Source organism: Perca fluviatilis, chromosome 13, assembly GCF_010015445.1.
Source record: "Perca fluviatilis chromosome 13, GENO_Pfluv_1.0, whole genome shotgun sequence".
In the NCBI taxonomy this organism is placed as follows: domain Eukaryota; kingdom Metazoa; phylum Chordata; class Actinopteri; order Perciformes; family Percidae; genus Perca; species Perca fluviatilis.
Window position 1 is genome coordinate 8,822,412 of NC_053124.1, and position 13,985 is coordinate 8,836,396.

Consider the following 13,985-nt stretch of genomic DNA (forward strand, 5'->3'; position numbering starts at 1 on the left):
CTCCCTCCGCTAATTATTATGCTCGGAAAATCAATTAATATGGAGAAACTTGCACGTGGACTATCATGTGCCGCACTGAACTCATAGGCCTCTGCTCTAAAAAAAACAATAATCAAGGCTTGTGTCAGAGAGAGAAAGAGGATCCACAGTCTGTTTGTCTGTGCTGTGTGTGTGTGTCCCAGCAACATCACGCGCTGCTGATTGGACAGAACGCAGGAGAGGCGCAGCTCTAATATTCACTGTGAGACACGCATTCACACATTCAATACGAGGGTTCGGTAACTTAATAGTTCTAGATGAAGAAATAATTATGTCGGAGTGTCTATTTGCACCCCCGGTACGAATAGCCTCGGCCACACAGCTGAGCTATTTACACCCTGTGACGTAACAACAAAAAAACGTTGCTCGCGTGCACCGAAATCATGGGGGACGTTCATCTTCCATGACCGCAGAAACTGGCATATTAGTGAAGTTTTGTCTCTAAAGATACTACAGTTGCGCTTTCTGTCTTCAGTGAAAGCATACAACCGTTAGTTTGTTAGTTAGTACCTATTTTTTGTATACAGTATGGTTACCTAGCAACCGAGGCTTGAAGAAACCAACTGGTAAAAAGTTGTTCAACTTCCTCAAAGAACTGCTAGGTGAGTGGATAGTGCGCTTGCCTTTGGTATGGGAGTTTGGGGTTTGATTCCGCTCTGTGGTGTTCTTCTTTTTAAATTTGGATTGGATAATTTGCATGCAATTGCGCAAGTAAGGACCCGCAAAAGCGTATTTTTTTTTTTTGCAGGGTGGTAGGGGAAGACTCACGAATATGCCTGCTCTGGTTGGGTTGGTTAGGTTTAGGCAAGAGGAGTGGGATGGTTATGGTTAGGGTAAGAATGTCAGGGCGATAATATTCCAGAAAGGTGTAATACATGAGTAGTATGGATAACTGTGTGTAAATATATGCCAAGGTACTGTAAATGCACAGGGGTGCAAATAGCATACATTGATATTTGTACCAGGGTACAAATAGCATACTGCTAATTTTACCGGGGGGCAAAATACCGGCATACACTTCTAATTGTACCAGGGTGCAAATAGCATACACTTCTAATTGCACCAGGATACAAATAGTATACTGCTAATTGTACCAGGGGTGCAAATAGCATACACTGCTAATTGTACCAGGGGTGCAAATAGCCTCACCCTAATTATATTATTCATTGGTTAACAGGCTACCTTGGCGAAAACATTTCCCCTGCCTGCTAAACCGAAATGAAATGTTGTCTGCTAAAGCTCTATAAACTACCAAAACTCAACATAATAGACCTCTTTTACAAATAAAAGAAAAAAGGCTGCATAGCCTATGAAGCCGTTGCTATGAAAAAATAATATAATTTATAATATAGGCCTATATACTGCATATATATATATATATATATATATATATATATATATATATATATATATATATATATATAATATATATATACACACACACACACACACACACACACTACCGGTCAAAAGTTTCGGGGTTTCCATTCCACTCCATTACAGACAGAATACCAGCTGAGATCAGTTGCATTGTTTTTTTTAATCAGGGCAGCAGTTTTCAGATTACATTATGTGATTACATAATCGCAAAAGGGTTCTCAACTGTTGTAGAAAGAAGTGGCTGATCTTTAATGCAATATCTACATCATCACTGTCAGAAAAAGAGGTACAATACAGGTCCATTTTTGTTCCCTAAGGTACAAACTTGGCAAATGTACCCTTTAAAAGTACAAAAATGTACCTTTAAGGTACAATTATGCACCTCTAAGGTACAATTATGCACCTTCCATTGTAAATTGTGGACTTTTCTAGGTGTAAGGTACATATTTGTCCCTTACATATTTGTACCTATAATGTTTAAATGTAAAACGGCAGGAATTTGTGGATGGTCATCACAGCAGCAATGTCATCTCTCATTATAGAAATACAAGTTAACCTATACTATCAAAATCAATAACTCAATAATTGTCAAACTAAATTATTAACTGTAAAGTTTTGGGATGTAGGCAAAATAAATCAGAATGTTTTTTTGGTGAAGTGTCCCTTTGAATCATTTTTTATTATGTTAATGAGGAGTATGTAATAATTTATATTCACAAACCGTATTGAAGAATTAAATTTTCAAACCCTTTACCCTATTTATATTAGAATGAAACAGATAAATAATTGTTAACGCTTTAAGTTGTGTTCTATTGAAAGATCTAGCTACAGGCTAACCAGAGCTCGACTCGGGGAGTATAAATCTTGCAGCGCGGAAGGATACATGAGTGAATCAACAGTGATCCAACTGTCAGTGTCAAGTCGGGAGGATGGCGCTTGGACATTTATCAACGGAGGATTTAATCACGGAGTTACTTCGTTTTGAGGTCACTGAAGAGGAGCAAGTAAATTCAAAAGGTAAATTATGAATTTTTAATCAGTGTTTGTGGTATTAATATTCTGAAGTTGGAAATTAACTTTACCGTTAGCGCTAGCCAAGTTCATACTCTGTCAACATTAGCTAGCTAGCTACACTCGACATTGATGATTGCCATTATTAACCTTAACTAGTTAGCTAGTTAGTTAAAACATTAGCAATATTATGTCCCATATTCTACACGTTATTACATGGTACTAAGCTAGCTAACGGTACAGTTCACCATCGAGTTCGTTAGCTAGCTAACTAACGTTAATGTTAACTACAAAACTCCTGCGTCAGAGGAGAAAAAAAACGTTTTTGCCGCCGAAAAGTCTTTTGTTCTGACTGACGTTAACGTTAGCTATGAAACGTTAGCGGGACTGCGTCAGAGGAGAACGATAAAAAGCGTGTTTGCCGCCTAACAGTCTTTTGTTCTGAAATATATGTTAATGCTAAAGCAAAGCCATTTGGGCAGAATGTGACTATCGGTAGCCAGTGAGGGTTTGAAATTATAATTTATTCTTTATTTTGTCGTCAAAACTGTCTTAGAACATTTTTGTAAAACCATGTAATGTTAACGTTAGACTAACGTAAATTACAACACCAGTCACCTTAACTGACAGAACCCATTGACATATATATTAACAGAACCGACCAACGGTTATAACCTCCCTTTGCGAGTAATGTTAACGTTTAGCGTTAGCTGCTGTTCTCAATAACCCGATTACTATCGTTAATGGTTTTTAACTTTCTTTCCCTGCTGTCCTGGAAACAAAAGTAAGATAGGCCTAACGTTAAGTTATATTAGTTTGTGTGTGTGTGAGAGAGACATTTCCAGCGTTAACGTTACAGTCTGGAGCATGATACAGAAGCGTATCTTGGCGGAGAAGCAGTGGACTATGGATTGACTGAGAGGGTGGTTCCATACCTCTTTGAAGGATCGTTTAAGAAGCAAGCCAAATTTCAACCGATTTGTTCAGCAGTGGAAAGAAACCGTGACACTAACCCGCTTGAGCCTGTCCGGTACATTCAGAGAGCTCTACGGCGGAATCAAGGTACCGGTAACACTAATATTATGTCATTGTTATAACGTTAGGCCTAAAAACTATGGAAAGTAACTCTCTAATCTAATAGACATATCATCTAGCTTTAAGGTTACTACTGAAGAAGTTTTTATCTGGATCTGAATTCACCTGGCTCCGGTAGTTTATGTAATGTAACATTATGCATTAGTGTGTACTAGGGGTGGAGCCGAACCCGAATACGGTATTCGGAAGGCACAAATAACGTGTTTTTTACGAATACTTATTTTGAACAAATACTTAAAAAAATATTTGTATTCGGAGAACAAGAAAAACTTTATATGAAAAAGCTGTGTTTCCTCATGAGACGGCAGTGCATGCCCGGATGAGTGAGTGACATTCGGAGTGTCGGGGGAAAAGAGCAAAAGAGGTGACTGACACAGGCTGCTCCACACAGCAACAGAGGCTTCGGCCAAAAAAAAAACTTAACTGCATCACTATTTTTGTTGAATAGATTTTTTGTACCTTAACTGGGTTCCGGACTTTCGGAAGCGGAGTTTGATCGGAGGAATTATTCCATTACGCTGCGTTATTGACGTCTGCAGTCGGTGCTCTCATGTTCGCTCTGTTTACGTAGCTCTGTTAGCTCGGTCATTTAGACAATAGGCTGTTGACAGAGTAACGTTAACATTCGGTTAACAAGGTTAAAAAAATGCTTGTGTAGTTGGTGCGAATTGTATGCACTTGTGGGAGTTATATGGTACGTTTAAGTTACTCTGTGTTTTGCAGACAGCAAAATGTAGGCTATAGGCTAGGCTAGTTAACCTTAGCATAGCTACCCGTCACTCATTAACTTAGCTGAAACTCCCCACATGGATTTGGGCAACCAAATAGAAAAGAGTGTGGCTGCTGCTGAGCCATCTCTTGGTCCTCCACCAGCCAAAAAACTCGTTCTGTGTGGAAGCATTTTACAGTCAGTGCTGCAGATAAAACCAAAGTGATATGTAATGTGTGCAAAAGTCAAATAAGCAGAGGCAGAGATATCAAACATCTGTCAACATCTGCTATGCATAATCGCATGCACTTAAAGCATCCTCTCCTCCTGGTACTGTCTGCCAACCCCCACAAGCACCAAATCATCATCACAGCCATGTTCTGCCCTGCGCAGTCAGTTTCAATCACCTATATTAGCTGGCATAATTATTATAATGGATGTAATTAAAGAATACTTACACTTTAACGTAAATTAGAAGTGTAATACAAAAAACTGGAATTTTACGCCTATTTTGAATTTTACTCGAATACAAATACAAATACTTTTGCCCCCTCAACAAATACAAATACAGATACAAATACCGCGCTGCTTTTGCACACCCCTAGTGTGTACATTCATCTGTTACAGCTTTAGTTACTAGTTACTTTAGTTACTCCGCTACATTCATCTGTTTACAGCTTTAGTTACTAGTTACTTTAGTTACTCCCCTACATTCATGTGTTCCAGCTTTAGTTACTAGTTACTTTAGTTACTAGTTACTTTAGTTACTCCACTACATTCATCTTTTCCAACTTTAGTTACTTTAGTTACTCCACTACATTCATCTGTTCCAGCTTTAGTTACTAGTTACTTTAGTTACTCCTCTACATTCATCTGTTACAGCTTTAGTAACTAACAGTATGGTTACATTTCCCTACATTTTAAGACTATTGTTTTATTTAAGAGTCCATGCAGGGTTTGTCTACATGTTTTATTTCCCTACATTTGTGTTGGAGTTCATATTAAATTAATAAAGGCTCTCTTTGAAATTTAATTTTAAAATCCTATGATAATGTTGTGACATGTTTCCCGTTTGTTTGTGCTGTGTTGCAGCTATTTCAGGAAATGGGCCGGCTTCATGATGAAATGAATATCTGCCGAAGATTCGAAGATGGCTTTAAGGTCCTAGTACCCACAGTGCTTAGATTGACTCAAAGGAAATCTCCCCTTGCAGATCTGGCTTTGGAGGAAAGAGAGGCTGCCCTCACCGAAGATGTCCCTGGTAAGTAACTCACTGATCAGCCATGTTGACCCCTAGTGTTGTGGAGCCATTTAAGCTTAATTTCTTTTCTATTTGTCTTCAGAAGATAAGGCCTAACCAACCAAAATACACTGTACATTCACGTAATACACTTTCTTTTATATTTTTACTTATTTTTCAGGGATTGATTTCAGAGCTGCAATCCTGCTGTTGCCGATCCTGTTCAGGGAGAAAAATGACATTCTCGTCATAATTGGGGAGGTGTGCAATTTCGCGTTATTTTTGGTGCGTCTATAAATGTATATATTTGAAAAGTTGTTTTTTATTAATCTTTGTGGTAGATTTCTGCAATTCAACTGAGTAAATACTTTATGATCTCTTGCAGGATCAGCCACCGTCGCCATATTCTACAGTACAATTCCACGATGTTGCTGACTGGAGGACCGTGCTCACTCAAAGGGTCCCTGCAGTGGTCAAACTGGATTCAGTCAGTCTGCTGATGTTTCCCTTCAAATCTCATGTACCGTAAAGGACCTTAGGACAACATTAGACTAGAATAATGGATCAAGTAATGACATTTCGGAGTTATCACATTTCCAAGCCCTTTTTCCATAACACACAAAAACTCAGAAACTAATTGGTCAAGAAGACGAAGAGGAGAGACTTTTTTTTACAAGCCCTGTGAGCATCAAGAAGGCGGAATAAACTTCTGTGAAGCACATCCAACAACACTGGATCCATGTAAAGTATTTTCTGAGAAAGCCACAGGCTTATTTGTCCTTTCATTTTGTCCAATGGACATCTTTCTTAGTTCCTTATTTAGTTCTTGTATGGTTATATGTTTTTCTTGATGAGCTTTACATACAACAAACCTCAATACCAACGGTGCTACACCCTCCAAGAAATCATGCATGACATCTGGAGGAAGAGATGTTGTGACGTCAAAGTAATCTAATTGGTCAAATACACGTCCACCACAAACTCCATACATTCCTTTTTCTGGATTTAGTTTTACACATTCTAAATGGTATCTGTGTACATCAACATTTCTTAAAACAAAAACTGATTCACTGAAGTTCTTTTTCATCTGCGAGTGAGTAGCAATGCAGTATCTACAGATTCCACCAGCAACAAAAGACATGGTAAATCCACCTATCATGTGAGATGTAGGGCTGCTCCCTCTTAGTCAATTAGTGGACTAATCGGTGGTTCTGGTCTCAGTCAACTTAGATCTCTTTAGTCCATTAGTCATGTTTGATGCTTTTTTCATGCTGAATGACTTATTTCCAAGAAACGTACGAGCACATCTCTGGTAAACACTAGGGGTGGGTGGGGGAAATCGATACAGCATAGTATCGCAATATTTTCCGTGGCAATACTGTATCGATACACAGACGCCAAGTATGGATCTTTTATCTCATTTTGCAGCAATACAATTGAAGAGAGATGAACAAACAGAGAAATGTATCTCTTTAGATAAAACAGATGTTGACAAAGTTTTCTTTTGGGGACATCATTTGAAATTGGGAAAAAATTGAAGTTGGAAAAAGGTAATAAATTACAATATATCACAGAATATTGCAATATCTTTAAAATTGCAATAATATTGTATCGTGACGTAAGTATCGTGATGATATCGTATCGTGAGGCCTCCGGTGATTCCCACCCCTAGTAAAAACAAGAATTAAATGGTGCTTTAGCGTGACTCTTTGTGGAGAAACTCAGATTTACAGATCTGTTGATTAAATCCACTAATCGATTAGTCGATACAACTGAATGAGTGTTAGTCGACTAAGAATTTCTTTAATTGAGCACAGCCCTAGTGAGATGACAGATTGTCTCCCAATATTGCAGCTACAGCTCCAAAAACATGCTTCTCCATGCCATTAACAATGATATTAAGTCCCTCTGATGACAGTTTCTGAAGGTCATTCAGTTATGGTTAGGGTTGGGTACCGAAACCCGGTTCCACTATGGTACCGGTTCCTACGCATAAACGGTAGTATTCGGACCGGATTAGAACGCAAATTTCGGTTCCTCATTTTGGTTCCGACTGAAATATTTTCCATCTGTTGCTCCAGACAGCGCCAGACTCTTTTTTCTTTCTGCCGAGTGGCGCAGGTGCCCGCTCGCGTGTTGAGCCGTGTCCGCGCTATTCCCCGACATGCACTCTACAATCAGCTGATAGACAGCTTTTTGTACATGCTCTGAAACGGAGGTAAAAATATCAACCCTTTCTCTGTAGTCTACCGTTAGCTAGCTACTGTAAATGTTAGGTTTACTTATTATATATTTAAGTACTTTAAAACATTAATATATTGTTAAATTTAAATAATTTTCAATTTAAAAACAAAAACTCCATAAAAAGCCTTTCTTTTATATCATTTTCAGTTTTTCAAGAATCGGTTTGGGAATCGTTTAGGAATCGGAATCGTTTTAAAAGTACCCGGTTCGGCATCGGATATCGTAAAAATCCAAACGGTACCCAACCCTAGTTGTGGTTTCAAAATTACATCGAAACCAAAACTTTGACGTGAACGTAACGGACAAGCAAAGCTAGATGGATATGTTTTAGCTGCTGACCGTACTTTAACCTACGTTCCAACAGTGTTGTAGGAGCGTTGTGGATGAGCTCAAAGCTTGTGTTTTTTAATCCAAACAAAGACATCATTCAGCGTCATGTAGTTTATCCTTTAAGTGACTCTTATGATTTTATTGTTTTATAATGTATTTTACTTTGGTGTGGTGTGCTGAAGTGTTTTGCTTGGTATTTGATAAAAGACTATTATGTTTCTATATTATGTTTTTCTGCGCAATAGTTTTGTTCTTATTAGTGATGTTCATGAAATTGAAAGAAGGAAAAGATTTTTCCTTCAGGCAGTATGAAGTTGTCAGTTGTTGAATTAAATGCTTCTTCAAAAATTATTATCCAATTTTTTAAAATGTTCTTTATATCAGACGCGACATCCTAAAACATTGTGGCATTTTATTTTGGGATGTTACATTGTCTGGTTGTGAGATGAATTATTTTTGAATCTGTGAATTAAACTGTTTTCCATTTAAGGACTAAAATAAATGTCTAAAATTCAGTTAATTGTTTGCCTTTTATTTCACTTCTTAAGGAATGAAAAGGAACTTTTTGCCACCTAAAGGTACAAAATGGCTTTGTCACTGGGGCGGTACCTTAATGGGACAAAATTGTACCTTTTCCAGAGGTACTTTATTGTACCTTTGTCTAAGGTACATTATTGATCCTCAAAGGTACAGTATTGTCCCTTAAAAGGTACAAAGAGGTAAGGTACAAATTTGCTCCTCTGCCTCAAGGTACAATAATGTACCTTTGAGGGTACCACCCCAGTGACTAGATTTTGTACCTTAAAGGTACTGTTTTGTACTTTTTTTCTGAGAGTGATCCATTATCAGCAACCATTCATCCAACGTTCCAAAGGCGCACGTTCTGTTTACTAATCTATCATTTTAAAAGGCTAACTGAGAAAACATTGGGGAACCCTTTGCGCAATTATGTACGCACATAATGTAATCTGAAAACTGCTGCCCTGATTAAAAAAAACAATGCAACTGATCTCAGCTGGTATTCTGTCTGTAATGGAGTGGAATGGAAATTTCTAGTGATCCCAAACTTTTGACTGGTAGTGTATATATATATGTTTTTCCACTTTTTGATAATCATTGGTTTGTTTTTAAAATTGTTTATTTTACATAAGAAGTAGGAGCGGTTTCTCTACCTATACAACACAGTCTCACTACTCGTCGAATGTATGACGCATGGTCAAGAACCCTAGCGTCAAGTTTCAACGAAATAGGGGTACCCTTGACGTTATTTTTCGACGAGGGGGTCCGTCAGATAGACATTTATGTTAAGAAAACACGCCCCCGCCCTTAACTCGAAATCTGTGACAGTTATTATTGGTATTTTTAGCCCAATAACCACTGTTTTAATCAACATTATTCACGAGATATTATCATGTTTTATATGTATTTATTTTAATGTTATTATTTCGGTCTATTTCGGCAGGGAAGCTGGGTTGCTTTTTGTTGAATTTATTTTTTTTAAACTATAACTATAATAAAATTTATTTAGATGTTATCATGGTATTCATTTCTTTATTTTAATAATATTATTTCGGTCTTATTACCGGTGAAATATTACAGTAGGCCTATATGCTGTAATTAGAACATTACGATATGATCCGAGCTTGGCGCATTCAAAGCAGATATCCCGCAATGCAATGCGGCCATTCATTTTTCGAAAAACCGGGCAAAGACGATCAGCTGGTCTTTAACGCCAGGATCGCTTCAATATACATATATACAGTCAGTGATTGTGTCACCAGCAACAACACGTTGCTCAGTTTTGTTCCAGTAAGTTATGAACCATAATAACGTTTAAACGAATCCGCGGAAAACTCCGGAAGTGACGTAGTACGTCCCGCTCAGCGGATACGAAGATAAAAATATATAATATTCGTAATATTAATGTTTTTTTCTAATGTTGTATTTGAGGAGTTAAACAATAAAGATAGTTATAATATTAAAATACAGTTTCATTTATTTGTCTACGTTTAAACGAATCCGCGGAAGTGACGTGGAAATTCCACACCTCGTCTGTGAAAGAATGTTCCACGTTGTACGTGAGAATTTACACAATAAAATACTAATAATGAAAAAATGGTGTTTTATATTTAGCACTTTGATTTGCCTTATATATACTATATAAAAAACCTACAGTTGAGTGTTTAGAAATACAGCCTAATGGCTTGTTTGACTAATTTCCATTTGTTTTGAATTGTACTGTTGTGAAAAACAAACTATATACAAAGAGAAGCATTTTTTATTTTATTTTCCATGCATAGTTATTTAAAAACGCAATTTTCAAATTTTGCAGTTGATGAATATTAATAGCAAAGACTAAAGGGGAAAAACATGAGTATATTTATGTGTGGGACTTAGTTTGATTTAAAATCACACTACATTATTTGTTGTTTTAAATAAATTACTTTTTTGAAATATCAATTTATGGTAGGCCTAACATATTAATTATTATATTCAGAAGATGATCCTCATATCAATCACCGTGGGTTACAGCTTGTAGCCATCCTAACCTGTGTAGCCTTTACTGAGACTACCTTTTCAAAATTAAGAAGGGACTAGTTTTAGGAAGCATTTTCAGGAAATTAAAAGGATAAGCAGATTTTTGCTGAGGTTTTTGTTCACAGAGTAAGATGTATATAGCTTTGTTTGGGTATGTATACATATACAACATGTGTTTTGGCATTTTTGGCACACTTCTACCTCAGCCCTACTCCACAAAGACAAAACTCACACATCTCATTCAACCATTTCACAAGCTGAGAAAAGGGTCATGACATGGGTCAGAGCAGTGGTTCCCAACCTTTTTTCCTTGGTGCCCCCTACTCATGTCTAAGAAAAGCTGTCCCCCTTTGAAACTGAAGTTGAGATAACTCTCGAGATAGAGCTGGGTCAGAGGATATCAGAGGTCATAAATAATGAACCAATCCATCGGCTCTGCTCCTATAGGCCCAATTCATATGGACAACATGCACCTTTGGCTGGAAGGCCCGTGTTGAAAGTGTGTCTTATCATTTAGTGCAGACACTCACGGTTAATCAGATGGTTTGTGTTATACAAGGCTGCATTACAGAGCAGTCTCTCAGGCAAGCACACAGAAGGTCTGCTCTATCTTTATTCTCCATGCCAAGTATGAGCTCTTATCCTCTGGCAGAAGATATGGGTGAACTTAACATTTCTAAACTATAGGCCTAATATGGACCTACCTCAATTAAAACTTTAAATAATGTTGCTTGAGATTGAGGGGTGTGCAATAGCTTCATGATATGAAGCATGGTTGCGTTGCTCTTGTCACGGTTTGTGAAAGATGAGCAATAGATTGTTGCTGTGTGATGTGCTTCAGTCTAGCCTATATCCCTTTGTTAATGTTGTTTTTATTGTATGTCAGCTGTATGATAAAACAATATGTCAAGTGTTATTTGTGAAGAATTGGAACTCAAGGCAAATATCCCTCTGGGGATAATAAAGTATCTCCTGCTAAGTGGTCTCCATGATGTGTAAAAATTAAAAAGGTTGTCATAGGACTATAGCAAACACATCGTTGGAAAGGTCTCAACCTGGAGAGGAACATATGTCAGTCTGGAGAGGATACATTACTCCTGCTTTGAAATATTGACCTCTGAACCTTGAACCCAGTACATGTATGAAGGCTTGTCATTTAGCAACAGAAGGTGCTACACACATAAGACCAGCTGTTATAGAAAGCTCTGGACCTCAGCTATCATGTAGCTATGGTCACCAAATTGTACCTACTGTAAGCACTGTCAAATATGGTAATAAGCTATTTTCACCTATTTAACGATTCGATTTTTAAAATCTGATGACACCAGTGTGTTCTCCATCGCAAAAAACCCCAGGGTGTATCCAAAATTATACACTGCCAACTTCTACTTATGAGAAATATACCAATATACTTTAAAACTACAACTCCCATAAGAAACGCCACAGAAGCTGTTACAAAGCTTGAGCACTTGTAGTTCTTCCGGGGTCGGTGGGGGGACTCGTTCGGCTCCTGTGTTTCTGTCTGTCTGCCGTGAAATGGCTTGATTCCATTTCAGATTGAGGCCGCCCGCCGGCCGGCCGAGCACACAATATATGAGACAAATACATGAAACTGTATTTTATTATTATAACTATCTTTATTGTTTAACTCCTCAAATACAACGTTAGAAAAAAACATCAATATTACGAATATTATATATTTTTATCTTCGTATCCGCTGAGCGGGACGTACTACGTCACTTCCGGAGTTTTCCGCGGATTCGTTTAAACGTTATTATGGTTCATAACTTACTGGAACAAAACTGAGCAACGTGTTGTTGCTGGTGACACAATCACTGACTGTATATATGTATATTGAAGCGATCCTGGCGTTAAAGACCAGCTGATCGCTGCCCGATTCTTTGAAATGAATGGCCGCATTGCATTGTGGGATATCGGCTTTGAATGAGTCAAGCTCGGATCATATCGAAATGTTCTAATTACAGCATATACTGTAATATTTCACCGGTAATAAGACCGAAATAATATTATTAAAATAAAGAAATTAATACCATGATAACATCTAAATAAATGTTGATAGATGTAGCGTTATAGTTTAAAAATTTAAATCAACAAAAAACAACCCAGCTTCCCTGGCCGAAATAGACCGAAATAATAACATTAAAATAAATACATATAAACCATGATAATATCTCGTGAATAATGTTGATTAAAACAGTGGTTATTGGGCTAAAAATACCAATAATAACTGTCATAGATTTCGAGTTAAGGGGGGCATATTTTTTCTTTTCGTCGATATCCGACGGTGAGGGAATAACATGAATGTCTATCTGACGGACCCCCTCGTCGAAAAATAACGTCAAGGGTACCCCTATTTCGTTGAAACTTGGACGCGGGTCCTTGACCATGCGTCATACATTTGAGGAGTAGGGAGTGAGACTGTGTTGACCTATAAGTGGCCGTTTGTGTTGTTCCCATCGCTGTGGGCATATTTACTAGGCCCCATTGTCATGTAAATACTGGGCTGAAAATAACCCAAATTGGGTTATTCCCAACCCAGTACCTGGTTCAATATAGGACAGAACACATGCTGGGTTGTTTTGACTTTTTGAACTGGGTTGAAATTTTAACCCAGTATAAGGGGTTGCTTCGCCTAACCCAAGCCTGGGTCATTCTGACACCAATGTTGGGTTAATGCAACTCATTACTGGGTCAGGCCGCCCCCAGCCCAAATATTGGGTTAAATTGGCCCCTTGTTGGGTTGATATTTGACCCATTCATTTAGTTATTCTTTCATCTATGAAATTCCTATATATTCCTATATATTATTTATTAATAATAACAGACAAAGCATACACTTCATTAATGTCACTAATTTTATTGAACAATATTTAATTTACTCATTTAAAGAGAAAAACTGGAATAACAATAACAAGTCCAATTCCCTTTATCACATGAGCGTTTCCAAAGAAGAAATGCATGGGGCCACATTATCCCTACCTCATTTCAAAATGAGTATCAAATAACTGGACTAATACCAAGCAACAATTAACAATAATTCATTTCCTCCTTATATTCCTCCTAAATATTAGAGAGAGAGAGAGAGAGAGAGAGAGAGAGAGAGAGAGAGAGAGAGAGAATTCCCTTATGGCATGAGCATTTCCAAAAAACAAACGCATGGGGCCACATTACTACCACCCCCCCATTCTTTCTGGAGGAACTGCTAAGCAGAGAAACACTGCTTTGGGAAATTGATATCAAACACATAAAAACATTTGACACAAACATGTACAGCTTGGACAACGCTGTGCGTGCTCCAGGGCCGGCCCACTGGGAACGGTGAATGCCTGAGAGCAGCAGTCCTCGCCTCCCAACACCAGGGTGCAGGGATATGGCCTG

At 37.8% G+C, this 13,985-nt stretch overlaps 1 long non-coding RNA gene across 1 annotated transcript; it reads left to right on the top strand.

The window, feature by feature from the left end:
• Positions 1-3,476: 3,476 nt before the first annotated feature.
• LOC120571763 lies at positions 3,477-5,726 on the top strand. Its single transcript, XR_005641293.1, has 3 exons — positions 3,477-3,492; positions 5,327-5,495; positions 5,656-5,726. It is a non-coding gene; the product is annotated as an uncharacterized LOC120571763 (long non-coding RNA).
• Positions 5,727-13,985: the final 8,259 nt, after the last annotated feature.